At 48.4% G+C, this 24,579-nt stretch overlaps 1 long non-coding RNA gene across 2 annotated transcripts; it reads right to left on the bottom strand.

The window, feature by feature from the left end:
* Positions 1-5,184: 5,184 nt before the first annotated feature.
* LOC125429495 lies at positions 5,185-19,846 on the bottom strand. Of its 2 annotated transcripts, XR_007244003.1 has the most exons (4): positions 19,730-19,846; positions 14,701-16,512; positions 7,988-8,201; positions 5,185-6,224 (listed from the first exon to the last, which is right to left on the bottom strand). It is a non-coding gene; the product is annotated as an uncharacterized LOC125429495 (long non-coding RNA). The 2 variants fall into 2 exon arrangements; XR_007244004.1 differs by lacking the exon at positions 7,988-8,201.
* Positions 19,847-24,579: the final 4,733 nt, after the last annotated feature.

Here is a 24,579-nt window from a genome sequence, read left to right as displayed (position 1 = left end):
CCCCCCACAAGGTGATGCCCTGGGCAGCTGCCCACCTGGCCCAATGGGCATTACGCCAGTGAACAGAAGTGTACGGAATAGATGCAACTGGAGAGACCAAGGGTGGGGTGGGGGGGTGGACTACAAGCAGTGGTGGGATTCAGCCGGTTCGCACCACTTCGGCAGAACCGGTTGTTAAAATGGTGCTTGTAAACAACCAGTTGTTAAATGATTTGAATCTCACCATTCACGACAAGGGATACGGAGGTGTGGGTGTGCAGACTGATTTTACAGAAAATGATTCCAGGACACGAGGTTTGACCCCTGGGAAAATCTGTGGTAAGCTGCACATGTGGAAAAGGCCTCACTCTTCTGCCATATCAAATGGACCGCTAGTGGGTGCAAAACACATGTGGAACTTAACCCCCCCCCCTCCCCAAAGAATCTGGAGATGAGGAAAAGAAAATGCAGAAAGGGCCCTTTTATTGAATTTTCACACCCATCTGGCACATCCAGTTTGCCCCTCTGAGAACCCAGCAGAGGGTGCTGTTGAACAAAATACCTGTGAGCCGTGGCGAGACATACCAGATATACACATACTCTTCCGGGCAGACAGAACTATTACAGGTGTCAAACTCGCAGCCCTCCAGATGTTATGGACTACAGTTTATTTATTTATTTATTTATTGTATTTATAAACCGCCCTCCCCCGAAGGGCTCAGGGCGGCGAACAGAACAAACAAATAGAGCACAAATAAAACCCCATTAAAATGCAGCATCCTAATACCAAAATTAATGATGGCGACCTACTAGCAATCCCCTAAAAAGAAAAAGGGGAGGAGAAGGGAGGGGGGGAATGGCAGGGTCCACAGATGTTATAAGAGAGGAGAGAGGGGGGGGCATCAGCGGCCGGACCCCCCGAAGGCCCGGTGGAACAGCTCCGTCTTGCAGGCCCTGCGAAATTCTTTAAGATCCCGCAGGCCCCGCGTAGCTGGAGACAGAGCGTTCCACCAGGCAGGGGCCAGAGCTGTAAAAGCTCTGGCCCGAGTGGAGGTCAGCCGCATCATTAAGGGGCTAGGGATCACCAGCAAATTTGCCTCTGCTGAGCGCAGAGGCCAATTCGGGACATGTGGGGCAAGACGGTCCCGTAGGTACGCATGATGCTGGCAGGGGATGATGGGAACTGTGTTCCATAACATCTGGAGGGCTGTGTGTTTGACACCAATGGCTGGTATGCCAGGGTTGTCAATTCCAGGTGCAGAAATTTCTGGAGATTTGTGGGTGCAGCCTGGGGAAAGCCGCATTTGGGGAAGGGAGGGACCTCCGTGGGAAATAGAGTCCATCTTCCAAAGCAGCTGGTTTCTCCAGTGGAACTGATCTCTGTAGTCTAGAGATGTGTTCGAATTCTGGCAGATCTCAAGGCCCCCCCTGGAGACTGGCAACCCTAGCTTGGAAAATTGCAGTTTACCTCAATGGCACTTAAGGTATTAAACAAAGTTGTATACAGCGTCTTTAGCCCTTGCGACAGCTTCGAGAAGGCTGGAGAATATAAAATCTTTCCTAGCAAACTTCTGAGCAGACCCAGAATTTGGAATCTTCTGAACCAGTAAGCGGGAAATGCCCAAAGGGTCTGTAGGACCATGGGGGGTGGGGGGCAGCGATTGTCCTCAGAGAATGTGCTTAATTGGCTGTTTTTTTACTAGGTGATGATCTTTCCCTGCATATCGTGAAGCTTTTCAGATGCCCGGTTGCCAGCTCTAGGTTGGAAAATGTCTGGAGATCTAAGGGTGGCACCTGGCAATGTCAGGATTTGGGGAGGGGAGGAAACTCAGAGGGGTGCAACGCAGTAACTCCCACCCTCCAAAGCAGCCAATTTCCCCAGGGGAGCTGATCTCTGTTGTCTGGAGACCTGTTGTAATTCTAGATCTCCAGGCCCCACCTGGGGGTTGGCAAGCTTAGCCTATTTCCACAAAGTTCCTTGCTGGCAATCCTAATCTCCCCCCTCCTTTGAGTCTTTAAAACCTGAGTGTACAAACACAAACGGAGGCTCTTTTTCAGCCTTTAGCTGTGTGTGATTAGAACATAAGAACATAAGAACAAGCCAGCTGGATCAGACCAGAGTCCATCTAGTCCAGCTCTCTGCTACTCGCAGTGGCCCACCAGGTGCCATTGGGAGCTCACATGCAGGATGTGAAAGCAATGGCCTTCTGCTGCTGCTGCTGCTCCTGAGCACCTGGTCTGCTAAGGCATTTGCAATCTCAGATCAAGGAGGACCAAGATTGGTAGCCATAGATCGACTTCTCCTCCATAAATCTATCCAAGCCCCTTTTAAAGCTATCCAGGTTAGTGGCCATCACCACCTCCTGTGGCAGCATATTCCAAACACCAATCACACGTTGCGTGAAGAAGTGTTTCCTTTTATTAGTCCTAATTCTTCCCCCCAGCATTTTCAATGGATGCCCCCTGGTTCTAGTATTGTGAGAAAGAGAGAAAAATTTCTCTCTGTCAACATTTTCTACCCCATGCATAATTGTATAGACTTCAATCGTATCTCCCCTCAGCCGTCTCCTCTCCAAACTAAAGAGTCCCAAACGCTGCAGCCTCTCCTCATAAGGAAGGCGCTCCAGTCCCTCAATCATCCTCATGGCCCTTCTCTGCACTTTTTCTATCTCTTCGACATCTCTTCGATTCTGCGCTGAGCAGCTCCGATGGTCACCCCTTTCAGATCTGCCAGGTTTTTAAAAGAGTCTAAAACATTAATGTATCGATATACTTTTGTAACAATAGGTTAAGAACATTCCAGAGGTGGCCTGTCTTTATATAGTGGTGTGAAAAACGTGGCACACATGCAGATGCTGAGAGCTGTGTCAACATTATGAAATAGCAACTCCAAGCTTCCCCAGCCCCTGCCCTACCCCCACGAACTGGAACTGGAAGCCCTCTTATATATTATAGGGCCCTCCTGTTCCGGTTTTTTTTTTAATGTATGGCATGCAAGTAGCAAATGATGCCCTACACAAACAGGCAAGCAAAAGAAAAAGTTTATTAGGCACACTCAACAATATAAGAGATAACAAGATCCAGGGCAAATCCTGCGCCCAGCGGATCGGGGCTTTCTGCATGCTTGTTTTCTTGGCCGTTGATCCACAAGCATTGGAGTCAGCGTGGGCACACGGGTCTTCCGCGCATCTGCCCTTTCTCTGCATTTTCACAGTTCCAGACTGAGTTTATTTCCTCCACACATGATTTAAATAGTCCAGATTTTCAAAGGAGGCTGCTGGTATTATCAGTGGCATCACAGGTGGTGTCATTGCTAGCATTGCAGCAGTCCCACTTTTTAGTTTCTGAGCATGCTTATATGGCTCTATCAATATGGCTGCATTTTTAAAAGAGTCTAAAACATTAATGTATCGATATACTTTTGTAACAATAGGTTAAGAACATAAGAAAGAGCCTGCTGGAGCAGACTACAGCCCATCTAGTCCAGCCCTCTGCTACTCGCAGTGGCCCACATGGTGCCTTTGGGAGCTCACCTGCAGGAGGTGAAAGCAAGGGCCTTCTGCTGCTGCTGCTCCCGAGCACCTGGTCTGCTAAGGCATTTGCAATCTCAGGTCAAGGAGGATCGAGATTGGTAGCCATAGATCGACTTCTCCTCCATACATCTGTCCAAGCCCCTTTTAAAGCTATCCAGGTTAGTGGCCATCACCACCTCCTGTGGCAGCATATCCCAAACACCAATCACACGTTGCGTGAAGAAGTGTTTCCTTTTATTAGTCCTAATTCTTCCCCCCAGCATTTTCAATGGATGCCCCCTGGTTCTAGTATTGTGAGAAAGAGAGAAAGGTGGGTGGGACAGGACAAAGAAAACTAATAAAAACATTATGCACAAAAAAGGCAAATCAAAATCGGCTTTCAGAAAAAAAATATTGGGGTAAAAAAACTGGGGTGGGGAGAAACCAAAGCGAAAACTAAACGTACAGAAGTTTGTACAGAAATCAGAGCATAAATTAAAGTAGCATGTGTCCAGAACAGACCAAAAATAAAATGCAGGAGAGCCCAGGGTTTCACAACTCAGTGGGTCACAAATCAGTCGTGTTTCATCGTTTTCTCTTTTTAGCCTTATTTTCAAAAAGAAATTGCAAATATGGTTCCAGCTGATCCACCTTGCTAGGAGATTCACCACAACCGCTCAAATGTCAGATTGTTGTCATTACATCCTTCGTTCATTCCCATATTTAACGAATCAACAAAAATCATTTTTAAATGAACTTGCACATTCTCTTCAACTATCTACTGTTCATTTCCCCACAGTTTATACATCTGAATTCTTTTCCCAAACCTGGTTTTTTCCCCAAAAATATTTTGCAGATTCCCAATATCTATTATAACCTATCACAGCCAACACTGTCAGATTGCAATTTAAAATGTGCACATGTATTTTAAAAATGGTACAAATGGATACAAAGATTTAGTTACCGGTATTTCAAATAGTCACTAGAGGATGAAGTTTTGCAAGCTTGTACTTTTTTTAATCTTTTAGCAGACAGTGTTTATTGCTGGAGATACCTGCAACATTGGACTGAACCAACAAACCAGGTATTTTTTTCTGATTCATATTTCTTTTCTAACTGAAACCAATATGGAAACCATTCTTTATTCTGTTGAGTTTCAGCGGATGGGTCATGCCCATAACTAGATTCTACGGCAGTGATGGTGAACCTTTTCGAGACTGAGTGCCCAAATTGCAACCCAAAACCCACTTATTCATCGCAAAGTGCCCATGTGGCAATTTAGCCTGAATACTGAGGTTTTAGTTTTTAAAAAACGGTTAGCTCCGAGGCGTGCATTACTCAGGAGTAAGCTTGGTGGTAGTCAGTGGCTTTGCTTTGAAGCAACCGTGCAACTCTTCCAACCTAGGAGGGTTTACTCAGAAGCAAGGCCCATTGCCAGCAACTGAGCTTACTCCCAGGTAAAGGATCGCGCTTTAGTTCGCATGAAAATCAGTGGGGTTTAACAGCACTTAACAGGGTTACCTACACTGCTTCCCCAAAACTAGGTCTTAGGTTTAATGCTAATAATCGAGCCCAGTGGCCCAGGCCAGCCTAGATGTGGGGGGGGGGCACTCTGCTTGCGAGTGCCCACAGAGAGGGCTCTGAGTGCCACCTCTGGCACCCGTGCCATAGGTTCGCCACCACTGTTCTACGGTGACCTAAGGCAAGTTAGCTCAGCACCCCCTCACTTTAATGCTTTGACTAGAAGGGGAAACAAGGGAACGAACAAGGAAACAGACATACAGGTTTTTAAAAATTTTAAGGAAGCCTCATTGATATAGGTAGGGACTAGGGTCCATACTGATTGACTGATTTATTTAATTCGTTTGTACTCCCTCCTTTCTCTCTTAAGGGGACTTAAAGCAGTTGGCACAGTTCTCCTCTCTTTCATTCTGTCCTCACAATAACCCTGTGAAGTAGGTGAAGCTGAGAATATGTGACTGGCCAAAAGTCACCCCATGAGCTTCCATGGCCTGGGCTGGAGCTTGAGCCAGGGTCTCCGACATTCTTAGCCACTGTACCAATCCAGCCCACGACACTGGTCTGTATTCTGAAAAGCCTGCCCACGGCAGACCTTTGCCAAACCTTTTCCAAGAACTGTCAATTTTACAAATTTAATTCATGGTTCAGTTAATTCTACATATTTACATATTGTTGCCCTCTTGTGATTTCTGGCCATTGTTCTGTTAATGTTTGTAGCATTTCAAGAAATATTTGGAGAAAGCTAAATGGCCCCTGGAAGGATTACCAACCCTGCTATCTTAAGCGTACACACTTTTCAGTAGGGCTTCAGACCCGATTTTGGGACAACATCAGCCTTTGTTGATAATCTTTGCTGGGGAAAACACATCGGAAGCGATCGTTCCTGACCTCTCGTAGGCATTTGACAGTGTTGACCACAATATCCTTTTGGGAGGCCTTGCTAAGTTTGGGTTGGTAGTTCCCAAGCTGCTGAGAAGGTAGACAGATCCCAGGAGATGCTGCGAGGGAACTCTTGTTCAGGTCCATGGGACTTATCCTATGGAACGCATCCAGGTTCAGTTTTATCTTTCGTGGCCTTCAACATCTACGTTAAACATCGTCCTCCAGGAATGTGGGGTGCAGCGTCATCAATATCTGGACGATTTCTCCTTAAGACCTCATCCAGCATGGTTTCTCCGTAAGATCTCATCCAGAAAAGACGTTCGCAGGGGCCTGTTGAGAAAAGGAGGGCAGTCACAAACTGATCCTCAACTCAGCTCCTTGGCCTGTGATCCGTCCTGACCTCCTCTCTCTGCTGCCTGGTTTAGAAAGTTGCTCAACAGCAAGCTAAGCCATTTTCCAGGCTCCGTTTGCTACCACTGGTCAGTAGGCCTCGAGGATCAGCTTGGCTTAGTTGAGGCTTTGCAGTTTGAAGGGCATTTCAAGAAGACAGGAATGTGGTGGGAGGGCAGCTCACTTGCCCCCCCCCCCCAATGCCCGAAGAGCTCAAATCTCTCAAGATACAAAAAAGACTTATACTTCCCCAGTGGAACTCTTTACCCAAATGCCATGATGCCAGCTTGACTGAGAGCCCTTCACTACATGCTACTTGACAAGGGATGAGATATGAACTGATTCAGGTTGGTAGCTTTCTTGGTCTGAAGCGGTAGGAAAAAAATTGAGTGCAGTGGCTCCTTTGAGACCAACAAACTTGTATTCTTGGTCTACGCTTTCATGTGCACTCATCTGAATGCTTATACCAAGAATAAAACTTTGTTGGTCTTAAAGGTGCCACTGGATTCAAATATGTTTCAGATGTGAACTGAGTCCAGGATCTTCTCAGTTGCTGTCCAGATCCATTTGAATTCTCAGTCTGTCTGTTCCTCCCTAATCCATCTCGCCATCTCCTCCTTCGCTCTTCCCCATCCATCTAGTCCAGCACTCTGCTGCTCGCAGCGGCCCACCAGGTGCCTTTGGGAGCTCACATGCAGGATGTGAAAGCAAGGGCCTTCTGCTGCTGCTGCTGCTGCTCCTGAGCACCTGGTCTGCTAAGGCATTTGCAACCTCTGATCAAGGAGGATCACGATTGGTAGCCAGAGATTGACTTCTCCTCCATAAATCTGTCCAAGTCCCTTTTAAAGCTATCCAGGTTAGTGGCCATCACCACCTCCTGTGGCAGCATATTCCAAACACCAATCACACATTGTGTGAAGAAGTGTTTCCTTTTATTAGTCCTAATTCTTCCCCCCAGCATTTTCAATGGATGCCCCCTGGTTCTAGTATTGTGAGAAAGAGAGAAAAATTTCTCTCTGTCAACATTTTCTACCCCACGCATAATTTTATAGACTTCAATCATATCCCCCTCCCCTCAGACATCTCCTCTCCAAACTAAAGAGTCCCAAACGCTGCAGCCTCTCCTCATCAGGAAGGTGCTCCAGTCCCTCAATCATCCTCGTTGCCCTTCTCTGCACTTTTTCTATCTCTTCGATATCCTTTTTGAGATGTGGCGACCAGAACTGAACACAGGACTCCAAGTGCGGTCGCACCACTGCTTTATATAAGGGCATGACAATCCTTGCAGTTTTATCATCAACTCCTTTCCTAATTATCCTAATTATATTGCAAGATGCTTCTCAAATATGCCCTGCTCAGACCAGTGGACCATGCCATCCCTGTCTATTCCAGTGGACCAGGGGTCCCTAACGCGGGGTTCATGGGCGCCATGGTGCCTGCTGACATCTTCTCTGGTGCCCACCAAATGTTTTTAGAATGTGTGCATATTTTTTAAAAGATTGCTTTGGCAGAAGCTGCTACTACAGCACAAGGATCGTTGCTGTGTGATTAAAGGTAATCTAGGGCAGCCATTTTGTGGCCGGCTTCACTTTTTGTGGCAGCCATTTTGTGGCTGCACCCATCGTACTTTGTCCAAATCCCAAAGGTTCCCACAGGCTCAAAAAGGTTGGGGGTCCCCCCAAGTGGACACTAATTCATCATACAGCAAATTGGCCGGCTCCCCAACTCCCTCCGGTTAGTCTTGCCCCTTCGATGGCTGCCGTGTTGATGGTTGGCTTTCTCCCATTTCCTCAAGGTGGGGGAGGTATTTGCCCATGTTGGAAAACCACAGGTGGTATCCAGTGGGCATCCAGACAAGCCTCGCCTCTCACGGAAGTGGCTCCTCCACGGAGTTAGCTTTCCTCCTTTCTGGCTGGTCTGGAAAAGGGAGAACAGTGGGGGGTCACTCTTGAGTGTCTGTCAGAACCATGGCTGGCAGCTGTGGGGAACTAGGGTCGATTCCCCACCATCAATTAATCGTGTGATACTCACGCAAAATAACCAGGTTTCCTGCAGAACTCCCCACTACACCAGCGTCGAACACGCTTTCATCCCAGTTCTGGCGCTCCCCCGCCCCGCCCCGCCCCAGCATGTGTTATTTCAGAACCTGGAAGAAAGTAGACCTTTTGAAACATGCCATGATGAATCTGGTTCGGAGGGGAGCAGTGGGGAGTATCGGGTGTTTGAATCTCCCGCCCTTGCGAGTGACATGGAGCCTCCCACCCCATCAGGATGCAGTGGGCGCAGCACTTTTTTTTTTTTACTTCATGCATCCGAGATCCACGTGGATATGTGGATACAAACAACGGAGGGACGGTTTTAGTTGTCAAAAACATATATGGCAATACAAGGCAGCACTACACATCACATCCACGTGGATGCGGCAGTTCGTTTATTTAAAGAATTAATGCTCGTTTCTTTCTGTCAGTCTGCGCATGCTTGCACAGATGTGGCTCTGACAGGAAAATTTTTTAAAAAATTCCCGCCCAGCAGCTGCCAATCAGGATAGCCCCTGGGCAGATCGAGTGTTCCATAGCTTCAGCGTGGGTAATCCTGCGTTGCCGCTGCCTGGGGATCGTTGGGGGGGGGGGGGGGGCACAAGCTGCAGTGGGGAGCATGAAACCAGGATGAAAAGGTGCCGATTCTTGTCAAACCTGGTTCTATCTACATTCATTTTCTCCGTGAGGAATCGCCCTGGGTATCCTGAAAATTGCAGGTATAACAAACCATAACTAACTGCATTTGTTTCCTGGCATCTCCACCCAATAACTTTTTAAAATTACGTCATTTACACCCTGCCATTCTCCACAATGGGCATCCCAAGTGGTTTACATCGTTCTCCAATTTTCCATTATATCTTCACAACAACCCAGTGAGGTAGGTTAAACTGAGAGCGATTGTTACTGTTGCTGGGTTTTTTTTTTACTATGGTCATAGACCAATATAAAAACATACAGTCAGAAAGTTTCAGAAAATTCATCAAAAGGCAAGTTTAAAAACAATTTCCATCAACAAAACATTTAGTATAAACTAAAAAATTCAAATGTGATTTTAAACCACATCTTTCCCTTGGTCAGCATTAAACCCCCTGCCTGCTTAATATACAAGGCACTAAACTTGGCCACCTGCCTCGGAGTCATCAGATTTTCACCAGCAAGTAATTTTTTGAAATGTAGTTCATCAGAACGACTTTGGAAATTTAACTAATACTAGATTAATATCTCTGGTCACAGGACAATAGAAAAAAATGCATCAGAGACTCTGTTTCTTCTATGGGTAAATTCTCCATGTACGGCACCTTATTGTGCCTACCTTCAAGAGCTGCCGATGGCAAGGCGCCACTTCTGGCTAGAGTGAAAGCTCTTCTGAGCTTGTTGACATCCAGAGCAAAAACCTAAGGGGCTGAGGCCAATGCACTCCTGATCTTTGAGGGGCAGATGAAATTAGGCCAGCGTGCAAGATTGTATTGCCGTTTGGTATCTTCCACCTTCTGTTTCGTTACCCATTTCGCATGGTCGTTATTCAGTTTCAGTAGGATCTGCGAGACTGAAAGTGCGTGACCGGCCCAAGGTCAGCCAGCCAGCCAGCCAGCTACTGCAGCGGAGCGGCACTTCAAACCCAAGGCTGATATTCTACCTGCTACCCCTCACTGGCTCTCATTGCTCCTTCTAAATCAGTGATGGCGAACCTTTTCGAGACCGAGTGCCCAAACTGCAACCCAAAGCCCACTTATTTATCGCAAAGTGCCAACACGGCAATTTAACCTGAATGCTGAGGTTTTAGTTTAGGAAAAATGGTTGGCTCCAAAGTGCGCGTTACTCAGGAGTAAGCTTGGTGAAGCAACTGTGTAACGCTTCGAACGGGTGAATCATGACCCTAGGAGGGTTTACTTAGAAGCAAGTCCCATTGCCAGCAACCGAGCTTACTCCCAGGTAAAGGATCGTGCCCAGGCCAGCCTAGATGTGTGTGTGGGGGGGTAGATTTTCCGCCCCCTCCCCACATGATGGACTCTGGGCGCGCGTGCCCACAGAGAGGGCTCTGAGTGCCACCTCTGGCACCCGTGCCATAGGTTCGCCACCACTAAATGGATGGTAGAGGAGCATTTTGTTCTTGTATGGAGGGAAATCAGCATTCCCTCCTGCGGAATCTCCCTTTCTCTAGCAAGGGGGCAGCCAGCAGTGCAAATGCATGCAGAAAGCTGATAAGATACTCTTCAGAAACCCAAGTTGACATAGGATTGTCCACTCTGAATTGGGAAATTCCTGAAAATTGGACTGAGGAGGCTGGGGACCTCAGTGAGGCGGGAGGCCTTAGAGCCTGCCCTCCAAAGCAGCTGTTTTCTCCAGGGAAATTGATTATCTGTCAGCTGGAGATCCGTTGTAATTCCAGGAGGCCTCTGGACCCCACCTGGAGGCTGGAAACCCTAGACTAGCTGGCTTTTCTCCAGGCCTGTTGCTCTGGAGCTGTGCATTCCTTGTGTCAATAGCACACCATGCAGCAGAGCAGATATTTCACAGTCATTATGTTGAGAAGTATCCAAGAAGAAGAAGAAGAAGAAGAAGAAGAAGAAGAAGAAGAAGAGGAGGAGGAGGAGGAGGAGGAGGAGGAGGAGTAGGAGTTTGGATTTATATCCCCCCTTTCTCTCCTGTAGGAGACTCAAAGGGGCTTACAATCTCCTTGCCCTTCCCCCCTCACAACAAACACCCTGTGAGGTAGGTGGGGCTGAGAGAGCTCCGAGAAGCTGTGACTAGCCCAAGGTCACCCAGCTTGGGTGTGTGGGAGTGCCCAGGCTAATCTGAATTCCCCAGATAAGCCTCCACAGCTCAGGCAGCAGAGCAGGGAATCAAACCCGGTTCCTCCAGATTAGATACACGAGCTCTTAACCTCCTTCCCCTGAAGAAATGTCAGTGTGGTGTCTAAACTGGAGAACTGGGTTTGATTCCCCACTCCTCCACATGAGCGATGGACTATGTGGTGAACTGGCTTTGTTTCCCTGCTCCTGCACATGAAGCCTGCTGGGGTGACCTTGGGCTAGTCACGATTCTCTCTGTACTCTCTCAGCCCCACCGACCTCACAAGAGGTCCATTGCGGGGAGAGGAAGGGAAAGGAGTTTGTCAGCTGCCTTGAGTCTCCTTACAGAAGAGAAAGGTGGGATATAAGTCCAAACCCTTCTCCCACAGCTTTATTTAAACATTTGTTCAAATGGGAACCTCGTCTTTTCCTGAGACAATCCTGTTCCCGTCCTGTTACACAGCTGTCATACTTTTCAAGTTCTGTGGAACACGTGCTAGGATTTCAAACACTTGAAAAAGCAGTTGGCTGCCTCTTACTCCGGAAAAAAGACTGCTCATTAAAAGTATCATTTATAAACAGGGTCAAAACACTTCCAGCCACTTCCAAATGGCGACCATTTTGGTGATTTCCCTCTTGCTTCTGCGCCTGACAATTTAGTGCATGGCAACCAGGCTCCCACCGGACAGATTTCTCTGCCCCAGTCCTCTGCGGCAGCCATTTCCCCCCACATCACCAGGGCAACGCGGGGGCTTTTTGATGCCTTATTAATTGGTAACTGACGTAACATATCCATTTGTCATTTTTTTCCCATCATGCTGTGGTGACCCTGTCAGGTTTTTAAGGCAAGAGATGTTCAGAGATGGTTTCCCATTGCAGGTCTCTGCATAGAATCCCTGGACTTCCTTGGAGGTCCCCCACCCAAGGACTAAACAGAGCTGGCCTTGCATAGCTTCCAAAATCTCAGTCAAGTCAGGGCCTCTATGTCAATTATCGATTTGAAAACCCACTCCTGGGTGATGCAGGGTTGGGCTCTTGGCACCACAGAGGCCCGGGGCATGGGAAATGGTGCTGATGTGAGCTGGATCAAGATGAACCAGATATTCCTGTCCACATGGCAGCACTTCTCACTTGGTTGTGATCTTTCCTAAAAGATTATTTATTCGTCCGTCCGGCCTCGGTCTGTTTCAAGGTTTCCGTCTCTGGGTCTCGTCTGGCCCTCTGTCTGGGTCTCGGCCCCAGTCATCCGCTCTCGCTCGCTCGCTCTCGCTCGGTTTGTTTAAGGACATAAGAACAAGCCAGCTGGATCAGACCAGAGTCCATCTAGTCCAGTTCTCTGCTACTCGCAGTGGCCCACCAGGTGCCTTTGGGAGCTCACATGCAGGATGTGAAAGCAAGGGCCTTCTGTGGCTGTTGCTCCCGATCACCTGGACTGTTAAGGCATTTGCAGTCTCAGATCAAAGAGGATCCAGATTGGTAGCCATAAATTATTTCTTTATTTTATTAAACTTCTATACCGCCCTTCCCCGAAGGGCTCAGGGCGGTGTCCATCAATTATATAAAAACAGTTAAAATCCATTTCACATTCATCTCAGTTAAAACCATATATAAATTATAAGAATTCAGATGGCAATTAAAATTGTTTCCCCTTCCCCATTTCTTGTACCCACGGAGGCCAGATATTTGTCACAGAAGTGTGGTGTTATCCCGGCTGGCCAAACGCCTGGCGGAAGAGGTCCGTTTTACAGGCCCTGCGGAAACTCTGTATGTCCCGCAGGGCCCTGATCTCACCCGGGAGCCTGTTCCACCAGGTAGGGTCCAGGGCCGTAAAAGCCCTGGCCCTTGTAGAGGCCAGCCGGATCGCCTTGGGGCTAGGGATCACCAGAAGGTTCGCCTCCGAGGAGCGGAGGGGCCTAGCAGGGCGATATAGGGAGAGACGGTCCCGTAGATATGCTGGGCGAAAGGGCAGGTTTTGGAACGATCACAGGGATGGCAGGGAAGAGCCAGGAGGCCCGTGACAGCATCAAGATGCTGCGAAGAAATTAAAGGGGAAATAATACTGCACTTCCCAATAGCATCCAAGCTGGGCGCTCCCTACTTCCATGAACTGAGAATGCTTCGTGCCCCTCGGGGCTCTTACAATTTGAACCTTAGAGTTGCCAATGTGTAGGTGGTACCGGGAGCTCTTCTGCAATTACTACTAATCTCCAGCTGATAGTGTGACCACCAGCCCCTATCCCGGTGTTTTGGTCATAAAGCAGGTGATAGGACCTGAACAAAATTCATCTCTGTAAACAACTCAAGCCTGCCATAAAGCTGAAAGCACGTAGCTGTCACTCAGCAGAAGAGAAGAGAACTCCATTGTATTAAGTCATAGAAGCAACGTAACAAAGCTCTCTCTGACCACCCTCCTTGGCAACATTAGTTTGCAAGATAGGAGCCTATCAGAACTCCAACCTAACCTTGTGAGAAGAACAGGAACTCTGGCAGGTTAAATGTACCCATAAATGTTTTTGCTTTGTATGCATTTTACTGTTTGCCTGCCTCCTGTAGAAATGCTTTAAAACCCTTTGATTTCAGTCAGTCAGGGTGGCTTCCTCGGTGCTAACCAGACCTGTTTGGGTCCGAATAAATTATTTCTTTCAATTCAATTTTGGCAATTGGCTTATTGGTTACATCTGTTTGCATCCATGAAGGTTGGTTTCCTGATATTGGGGCCATCGGTGCCGTGCTTCCTGAAAGGAACTGTGGGCTGTTCCATGGTCTATACCAGTGATGGCGAACCTTTTCGAGACCAAGTGCCCAAACTGCAACCCAAAACCCACTTATTTATTGCCAAGTGCCAACACGGCAATTTAACCCAAATACTGAGGTTTTAGTTTAGAAAAAATGGTTGACTCTGAGGTATGTGTTACTCGGGAGTAAGCTTGGTGGTAGTTGGTGGTTTTGCTTTGAAGCAACTGTGCAACTCTTCCAACAGGTGAATCATGACCCTCGGAGGGTTTACTCAGAAGCAAGCCCCATTGCCAGCAACCGAGCTTACTCCCAGGTAAAGGATCATGCTTTAGTTCTTCCCATGAAAATCCGTGGGGCTTAACAGGGTTACCTACACTGCTTCCCCAAAACTAGGTCTTAGGTTTAATGCAAATAATCGAGCCCAGTGGCCCAGACCAGCCTAGATGTGTGGGGGGGAGGGGGGGTGACTCTGTTTGTGCGTGCCCACAGAGAGGGCTCTGAGTGCCACCTCTGGCACCCGTGCCATAGGTTCGCCACCACTGGTCTATACAATAAGGAACCAAAAGAGCTGTGCTTCCTGAGAGGGGCTGAGAGCTGTTCCGTGGTCTAAACAGACCATAGGTGCTGTGCCACCTTTGAAGAAGCTGTGGGCTATCCTAAAGGGTTGGTGCTAACAATAGAGATCAGTTCCCCCAGACCAAAATGGCCGCTTTGGAGGGTGGGCTCAATGTTCAGCTGAGGCCCTCCCAAGACGTACCCACCCCAGGCTCCGCCCCCAAATCTCCAGAAATTCCCCAGCCCAGAAGTGGCAACCCTATTTGTGCCATGTGACCTCATTCTGCTCCTTACCTGTCACTCCCTCCTGATAATGCCAGGGAACACAACAAGAGAAATCAGTTACAAGCCTAGAAAGAAGAAGAAGAGACAGATTGAGACACCCCGCCCCAAATCAATTGCATTTCAAAGCTATGTATGCCCTCTTTATCGCTCCTTCCAAGGGCAAGCAGAGATCGTGGCATCCTGTAAATATATAATAATCCCTCTGATCCTGTCCTCATCTCTGTAATTCCTTCCTACCGTTCTCTTGTCCGTAGAATACTTCCTGCCCCAGAATAAATACAATGAAGATGCAACTTTGGAATCAATGGTGACGGCTCGTTATTTTGGGAATCCTCCTTTCTCCCCTTCGCTGCGTGTGTGGGGAGACTGGGCCGTGCGGAGAAGCAGCAACTCGTCCGGGAAGGGCCTTGAACGCAACACACAAGGAGCCTGTACCCAGATATGTTGCTATTGTGACTTTGTCTGGAGGCGAGCATCCTTGACCCCCCTCTCAGCCAGCCCCTCCTGTCTCTTGGCTTGCCCGGCCAGTCCTGGCGGTGGTTTCTTGCCCCCCACCGAAGAGCACAGGGCGCGCGGCCGAGTTCTGCTAGTAGTGAACTTTTTCCAACTGTAAATAGTTCAGAACTAGCGGAATTCCTGACGAGAGCCCAGAAGCCAAGGGGGCAAGACTCAGCTCACCGAGGCAATCTGCCAAGCAAATTACTCCACAGTCCAGACTCTGAAGAACGGCTGGAAGAATCCATCCTGAAATATTTGTTATGAAAACCACGAGACCTATGCCATTCACTCTTATGTAAGTGCCGTCAAGTTACAACTGGCTGATAGTGACCCCCCGCAAGGGGCTTTCCGGGAAAGTAATTAAGTGGTTTGCCGTTGCCTTCCTGAGTCATCTTCCATCCAAGTACTGACCCTACTTTCTTCTGAGATCTGATGAAATTGGGCTACTACCCCATGCCCCCTTCCCTTCCCGGTCTCTCCACACGCCCTCAAAAGAGATCAATTTCTAACCCAAATCTTTAAAAAGCCTGTCGCCCTATCCATCCAAGGCACATGGATATCCCAGTGACCCAGTATCACAAGACACCGGCCCTTTCCACACAAACCTTTTAGAACGTTTCGAGGGCAGGAAATAAAACTCCTTATGGAGTTCCGCATTGCTTTCCCCCCTTTACGTCCGGAAAACGTTTTATTTTCAGCCTCAAAATGTTTTTACTCAATCCCCTTTTTAAATGACGCTGCTTTGGTTCGAAACATTTTCAAAACAACAAAAATGCTGTGCGATGTATTTTCCATGCCTCCGTGTCGTCCCCGAATTAGCTCCTCGGCGCCATTTTCTCCCGTTGCTGAGCTCACTCTGTTCCCCCCGGTCGGTTTATTTTCACCATATGTTTTTTTTTGAGGTAGGGGTAATCTTTGAAGCATTGATTATACGAGGTATAGAGAATCGCAGCAAAAAGCATCGAAGAGTCAATTCAACCAGTCACTCAAAAAAGGGGGGGAAAGCCCCACCTAACGGCAGCTGTGAATCCTTTTGAGGGGGTGTGTGTGTACAAACGTCGTGGTAAAGGGGGAGGGGGCCAAAAACGTTTTGCAAATGTTTTAGGCGATTTGTGCGGAAAGGGCAACCGTCATGTTCCTCCACCCCCCACCCACCCCAGCCTCCCTTGATCAAGCTCAAGGATCTCGCCTCTGCCCAGAAAGGACCCGTGAAGGGCCAGCCCCCCATCTTCATTGATACTTAGCTTTCAAGCTCTAGCCTTGGCCCAGGTTTCCTTTGCTTTCCTCCGTGGCTGTGGGCAGCAGGGCAGACCCACCTACAGGCTGTTCAGCCGGCCAGAAGGGAGAAAAAGACAAGAGTCAGCATTTGTGGAATACATCACGCCAGGGAGACACTCAAGTGTAGAATCCTACTTCCTGTCACCTTCCTGGATACTGGAATTTAACCAAGCCTCCAAGAAGACAGGAAGTTGAGACCTAGGCTCATTCCGCACATGCAGAATAATGCACTTTCAAACTGCTTTCAGTGCTCTTTGAAGCTGTGCGGAATGGCAAAATCCACTTGCAAACAGTTGTGAAAGTGGTTTGAAAACGCATTATTTTGCGTGTGCGGAAGGGGCCCTAGAGTGGGAGCACAGGGAGAGCAAGGAGCTTCGCAGGAATATGTTCCCACAGAATCTACCCTTCAGAGCAGCCGTTTTCTCCAGGGGAGCTATCTCCGTTGACTGTAGATCAGCTATAATTCTTGGCGATCTCCAGGCTGCTCCTGGAGGTTGGCAAAGCTAACAGACCTGAATTTATTTAGTTACTTCATACATGCCCTTCCTTTCCAGTGGGGACCCAAAGAGGCTTACATCATTCTCCTCTCCTTCATTTTATCCTCCCTTTGAGGTAGGTCAGGTTAGGAATATAGGTCACCCAGCGAACTTCCGTGGCAGAGCCGGCATTTGGACCTGGGTTTCCCGGTTCAGTTATCTTTGAAAACTGCAAGGAGGAATTTAAACCCGGTTCCTAAGGGCAGCGTGAGTTTTCGAGATCCCTGTCAAATAAATCAGGGTGAGGCTGAAATTCTCGCAGGGGGAAATGATGCAATCTAGTCAGGTGGCCCAGGCGTACGGTAGGGACATAATGAACATCCAAGAGCCACGCCAGAAAGGGGGTCTTCTAGAATGGCTGAGATCTATTCTCTCTACCAAATGTGGCATTTTCACTAACGGGAGGGGAAATGTCCCATCCCTTTAATAGTGGTTGAAGATGTGGAAATGGCCATTTGGAGCTTTCCACGGCTTGGAGGGAAATAACATCACCTGGTAAACAATGCCCCGTGTGACCTCTGAGAAACGGACAGGGACATTTTCCCCTCGGCTAGGTGACAACTGTGCGAGGGAACCAGGCTGCTGCTGCTGCTGCTATCCCCTGCCTCTTGTGGTCCACAGTTCTTGAAATCTCACCAAACTGTCCAAGTCTTGGGATTTAACTGTACACTTTTGCAGATATCAAAGGAATTTTATCAGGTAGTGATCTGTGACCTTCCCAGACCCAGGATTCCCCTTTAAATGCCTGGATGGTATCAAGCATGTAAAGGCGAACTGGAGGGGGGGGGGGGGCTCTGAACCTCCCTGTACTAAAACAGAACCCTCCCCAGGACTGAATAACCACTTTTAAGGCCCTGCAGCTCCCACAGTGGGCATACAAAGAAAATCAGGAAACACAGCATCCTATACAGGCGCCAGTGTGGCGTAGCGGTTAAGAGCAGGTAAACTCTGATCTGGAGAACCAGGTTTGATTCCCAACCCCTCCACACAAAGCCTGCTGGGTGACCTTGGGCCAGTCACAGTTCTCTCAGAACTCTCTCAGCCCCACCTTCCTCACAATGTGTCTGTTGGGGGGAGAGGAAGGGAAACGGAGTTTGTAAGATGCCTGGAGCCTCCGTACAGGATAGAAACTTCTTCTTCTTCTTCTTCTTCTTCTTCTTCTTCTTCTTCTTCTTCTTCTTCTTCTTCTTCTTCTTCTTCTTCTTCTTCTTCTTCTTCTTCTTCTTCTTCTTCTTCTTCTTCTTCTTCTTCTTCTTCTTCTTCTTCTTCTTCTTCTTCTTCTTCTTCTTCTTCTTCTTCTTCTTTCAAAAAGCAAGCTTTGAGGGAACTTGTGTATTTAATTACTAGTATCTCAACCTGTGACCCATGCAGTCAATACCACTACCACAAACAACAGAATCATACATCGTGCTGGTCGATAAGAGATGGAATCTCCATAAATATATGTGTGTCTGTGTGAGGCTCATTCCGCACAGGCAGAATAACGCACTTTCAAACTGCTTTCAGTGCTCTTTGAAACTGTGCGGAATAGCAAAATCTACTTGCAAACCGTTCTGAAAGTGGTTTGAAAACGAATTATTTTGCGTGTGCGGAAGGGGCCTGAGTGTGTGTTTCCTTTTCTGGAGCAAGCCCTGGCACACTGCAAGTGCTCTTTAGCGTGGGGGCTCAGCCTTTCTCTGTTGTGTTCTGGTGCAGGCAGACCTCTGACTCTTGTTAGCCTTAGACGTGAGCCAAAAGGCAGCTCCCAGTCAGACTTTCGATCCTGGCTGTGAATCTGCCTTCTCCATCACCTCCCTGGAACCTGAACCACCAATCTCCCAGCAGCACTCCGACCTATTTCACAAACAAGGACACTTTCCTTGCACTGTCTCAGATCTCGGGCAGCGGACGGCCCGTGCGGCACCTTTGCAAATAACTGGGCCGAGCCCTTGAACACCTGAGGCTGCCTTACACTGAGTCAGGCCCTCGGCCCATCACGGCCAATATTGTCTACTGCAGTGATGGCGAACCTATGGCACGGGTGCCAGAGGTGGCACTCAGAGCCCTCTCTGTGGGCACGCGCACACAAAGTGCTGTTCAACCCCACTGATTTTCATGCGAAGAATTAAAGCGCAATCCTTTACCTGGGAGTAAGCTCGGTTGCTGGCAATGGGGCTTGCTTCTGAGTAAACCCTCCTGAGTAAACCCTCCTAGGGGTCGTGATTCACCTGTTGAAAGAGTTGCACGGTTGCTTTCAAGCAAAGCCACCGACTCCCACCAAGCTTACTCCCGAGTAACACATGCCTCGGAGCCAACCGTTTTTCTAAACTGAAACCTCAGTATTCAGGTTAAATTGCCGTGTTGGCCCTTTGCAATACATAAGTGGGTTTGGGGTTGCAATTTGGGCACTCGAAAAGGTTCGCCATCACTGGTCTACTGAGACCGGCAGCTGCTCTCCGGAGTCTCGGGCAAAGGTATTTCACATCACCCACTGCCTGGTCCTTTTCAACTGGAGGTCCCGGGGGTTGAACCGGGTTCCTTCTGCATGCCGAGCGGACGCTTCGCCACTGAGCTGTGGCCCCTCCCTTCCACCCGCACACCCGGCTGGAATTTCTTCTGAGCCTTCACACGCACACCTTGCGTTCCTTGGCTCTCGCTGCCACCCCCTCCCACTCAAACACAACCCACAAAGTTACTTTCCTTCTGGAAGAGATTGGCCCCAGCACCCGACCCGCTCCCCAAGGTACCTGTGGGGGGGGGGGTCTGGTCCCCGCGAAGTCCCCCGTCTCTGCCTTCTTCCTTTGTGTGCTTCTTCCCACCTCAGCTTCCCAAAGCTCTGCCCCTTTTTCCATGGCCAGGAGATTAAAGTTTCCAGTTTCCCTTAATCGGACTCCCCCGAAGTGACCCAAAAATCCCCTGGATTAGAGGGGGCCAAGGGAGTGGGTGTCACCTCCTATCAGCTGAGCAGCTTGGAGCGAGTACAGTTGAGTGCAGGTTAAAGAGGGAAGAAGAATTAGGGCAGGCATTGAGTCAATAGGTCAAGGAGAGGGGAGAAGGGGACCCTTGGAGTTGTGTGTGGGGGGGGGGGGTCTGACCAACCAGAGATATTTGGATGCTTAAGGTAGAAGCTCTGGGTGACCTCTTGTCTGTCTCTGGCCCCTTCCACACATGCAGAATAATGCACTTTCAATCCACTTTCCATGCACTTTGCAGCTGGATTTTACTGTGCGGAATTGCAGAATCCACTTGCAAACAGTTGTGAAAGGGGACTGAAAATGCGTTATTCTGCATGTGCGGAAGGGGCCTCTGTCTCTCTCAAGCATATACCAAGGGTGGGTACAGCCTAGGGCAGTGATGGCGAACCTTTTTGAGACTGAGTGCCCAAACTGCAACCCAAAACCCACTTATTTATTGCAAAGTGCCAACACGGCAATTTCACCTGAATACTGAGGTTTTAGTTTAGAAAAAACGATTTGTTCCTCGGCACGCGTTACTCGGGAGTAAGCTTAGTGAAGCAACTGTGCAACGCTTCAAATGGGTGAATCACGACCCTAGGAGGGTTTACTCTGAAGCAAGGCCAGTCTAGATGTGTGTGGGGGGGGAGTGATTTTCCGCTCCCCCTACATGACAAACTCTGTGTGCGTATGCCCAAAGAGAGGGCTCTGAGTGCCATTTCTGGCACCCGTGCCATAGGTTCGCCACCACTGGCCTAGGGCAGTGATGGTGAACCTTTTCGAGACCGAGTGCCCAAACTGCAAGCCAAAACCCACTTATTTATTGCAAAGTGCCAACACGGCAATTTAACCCGAATACTGAGGTTTTAGTTTCGAAAAAATGGTTGACTCCGAGGTATGCGTTACTCGGGAGTAAGCTTGGTGGTAGTTGGTGGTTTTGCTTTGAAGCAACCGTGCAACTCTTCCAACAGGTGAATCACGACCCTCGGAGGGTTTACTCAGAAGCAAGCCCTATTGCCAGCAACCGAGCTTACTCCCAGGTAAAGGATCGCGCTTTAGTTCTTTGCATGACAATCAGTGGGGTTTAACAGCACTTAACAGGGTTACCTACACTGCTTCCCCAAAACTAGGTCTTAGGTTTAATGCTAATAATCGAGCCCAGCGGCCCAGGCCAGCCTAGATGTGTGTGTGTGTGTGTGTGTGTGTGTGGGCAATTTCCCTCCCACATGATGAACTCTGTTTGCACGTGCCCACAGAGAGGGCTCTGAGTGCCACCTCTGGCACCCGTGCCATAGGTTCGCCACCACTGGCCTAGGGGGTACTTCTCTTGTGTCACCTTAACTGAAACGAATAAAACCCAAACTCGAGCAACTCCCCTTCCTTCCCAATTGGGCTTTTGCAAGAACAGTTAATCATGTCCCATGAATCAAAGCTGTCTGCCTTTAAACAGCACTTCAGAGAGACCCCCAGACTGAACCACACCTTGATTTTGTAAGACTTGTTTTCTCTGTCAAGATATATTCAGAAGGTTGTTGCGTTGCTCTGCAGTAGCGCAGAACACTTAAGGTCTGAGTCCAGGAGAACTGTAGAGACCACCCAGATTTCCGTGATATGAATTTTCAAGAAGCAAAGCTCCGGTCATCAATTCCAGGGTGTGAGCTTTCCGGGGTAAAAGCTCTGACTCTTGAAAGCTGACACGTTGACAATATTGTTGGTCTCTGAGGCGCTAGCAGGGGTAGGGAACCTTTAACACTCAAAGAGCCATTTGGACCCGTTTTCCACGGGAAAAGAAAACACTTGGAGCCGCAAATAATTTTTGACATTTAAAATAAAGATAACACTGTATATATTGGGGTTTTTTTTAACCTTTTACTCCGCTCATTCTGAGAAGTGCATGGATGCGCCCGCCCTGCTGCCTGCCGGGCCGGCAAGGATGAAGCCGGCGGCTCGGCCTCGCCAGCCGCCGGGAAAGCGCCCGCCCCGCTCCAATGGGGCGGGTGAGAGGGGAAGCCCGCAGCGTGGCCCAGCCGACCACAGGCAGTTGGTGCGCCCGCAGGGCAGGCAAGGATGGGGCCGGTGGCTCGGCTCGTGGAGCCACAGTGCAAGGGCAGAAGAGCCGCATGCAGCTCTCGAGCCGCAGGTTCCCTACCCCTGGAATAGAGAGATGTATTCTCTACCAAGGAACATGAACCACAGGAACACCGAATGCTCAGTGAACCCAAGGGGAGACTGCTGCAGACAAACGTTGTTCAAGAGCACCACTGTGTCCCTCTGCAGCCCCTGTTTGTTCCAACATGGGGGTTACACAGGGGGTTACACATGGGGGTTACACAGAGGAACTTCCTGGTGGATCATGCCCTGCAGGTTGGATTTGCTCTCCCTTCATTGCTGGCATCTGAAATCTGCATCCTCCAGGGGACACCTATCCTTATACAGGTAGGCCCTTACAAAGCCTGTGTCCTGCTCAAGCCAACCCTGAAAGGAAGCTGACAGAAGGACCTTGGGGATCCCAGCTGACTGTAGGAAGAGGACCTAACGGAGAAATGCTTTCCCATGTAGTCGGTGCCCTTTTCATCCCTGGAATGGTGGCAGGGATGTCAGCAGCCTCCAGTTGGGATCTGGGGATCCCTTGGAATTACACCTCATCTCCAGACCAGAGAAGTCAGTTCGCTTGGAGAATATGGATGCTTTGAAGGGTGGACTCTTTGGCCTGGTACTCCAATGAGGCCCCTGTCCTCTTTAGGCTCCACCCCCAGATCTCCATGAGATTCCCAGCCTGAATCTGACAATTCTACCCCCATCCCCCACAAGTGGCCAGGAGGCATCGGACAACCCTGAACGGCAGACATGACTTGAGGTGCCACAGAGGTCCACACCTCCCTTGGGCGCTTGATATCCTTTTCAGCACCTCATACTCACCTGTATGTGGTCTTGCTAGGCCGTTAATCTCCGCTGATCTCCCGTTTAGCCCTAATTAACAATTAAGGTCCCATAAATGTCTTGTCCTGCTTTCTATTTATACAAACAGGGGAGAGGAATGGAAAGGTCTCCTCCCCTCCGTTGTGCCCCCACCCTCAGCAGAGAAAGGAGCTCACCTCCTGTTTTCATGGGGAGGCGCTTTGTCCAAGCCGGCTCCTGCGCTGCTGGCCTTCAGGCGGGGCCAGAAGATCTCCTGGAATTACAAATGATTTCCAGACGACAGAGATCAGATCCTCTGCAGCATCCGGCTGTTTGGGAGGGTGGGTCTCCAATGCACGATTCTTTCCCCTCCTGAGTCTCTTCCTCCAAATCTCCAGAAATGCCCCAAGTTGGCAACTGTAGGCTGCTCACACAAGAGCATAGTGCTCAGCAACAATATAAAGAAAGGAGAACTGCACCACGACCCCCTTTTCTAAACAGGAGTTCTTGGATATTTCCCAAACTTTTGGCATGCCAAGCCTTTAAAGAGCCCTTGGGGGGTGGGCGGTAGATAGATAGATAGATAGATAGATAGATAGATAGATAGATAGATAGATAGATAGATAGATAGATAGATAGATAGATAGATAGATAGATAGATAGATAGATAGATAGATAGATAGATAGATAGATAGATAGATAGATAGATAGATAGATAGATAGATAGATAGATAGATAGATAGATAGATAGATAGATAGATAGATAGATAGATAGATAGATAGATAGGTACGTACGTACGTACGTACATACATACATAGATTGATAGATGATGATGATGATGATGATGATGATAGATAGATAGATAGATAGATAGATAGATAGATAGATATTATTACGCTGCTACATGTTATTACATTACATACATGCCATTACGTTATCGGATACATACATACATAGATTGATAGATGATGATGATGATGATGATGATGATGATGATGATAGATAGATAGATAGATAGATAGATAGATAGATAGATAGATAGATAGATAGATAGATAGATAGATAGATAGATAGATAGATAGATACATACATACATACATACATACATACATACATACATACATACATACATACATAGATTGATAGATGATGATGATGGTGATGATGATGATGATGATGACGATAGATAGATAGATAGATAGATAGATAGATAGATAGATAGATAGATAGATAGATAGATAGATAGATAGATAGGATAGATAAAAATGGTCCCATCTCTGATTTTGCTAGAGCCCCCCCCCCCCCCCCTCGAAAGTCCATATCTACCCAGCCCAATAAGTCTGGGTGATTTTCCCCAGCTCGTTATTGGATAACCCCATCTACTGCTTCTCAGTCAAATCCACCCACTGCCAATCAATGGATGAAGCATTTTTCAAGGGTGGTGGTCTCTTTCCCCCTTTCTTTCCACCTGTGCAGTGTTAGGGTTTGGACTGATTTCAGGTGGTGGAATGGGGTTCCGTGTAAAAATGCAACTGCACCTTGACCCCATTCAAGCCCCTTCTGCACAGCAAATGTATAGTGGGTTGCAGTCAGGGTAAAGTAACCCGTGTTCCTGTTTTCGTGCTCACGTGCATCTGTGCAGGCAGCGATTGAACCCACGGAAACAATCCGGCTGCTGCTATGCGCTCTGGCAAGGAGAGATGCGCTGCCCTTTTTCTTTTTTAATTCACACTTCCTTAACTAC

Source organism: Sphaerodactylus townsendi, linkage group LG03 (assembly GCF_021028975.2).
Source record: "Sphaerodactylus townsendi isolate TG3544 linkage group LG03, MPM_Stown_v2.3, whole genome shotgun sequence".
Taxonomy (NCBI): Eukaryota; Metazoa; Chordata; class Lepidosauria; order Squamata; family Sphaerodactylidae; genus Sphaerodactylus; species Sphaerodactylus townsendi.
The sequence above is the reverse complement of the archived record's forward strand: the minus strand, read 5'-3'. Positions and strand labels throughout refer to the sequence as shown.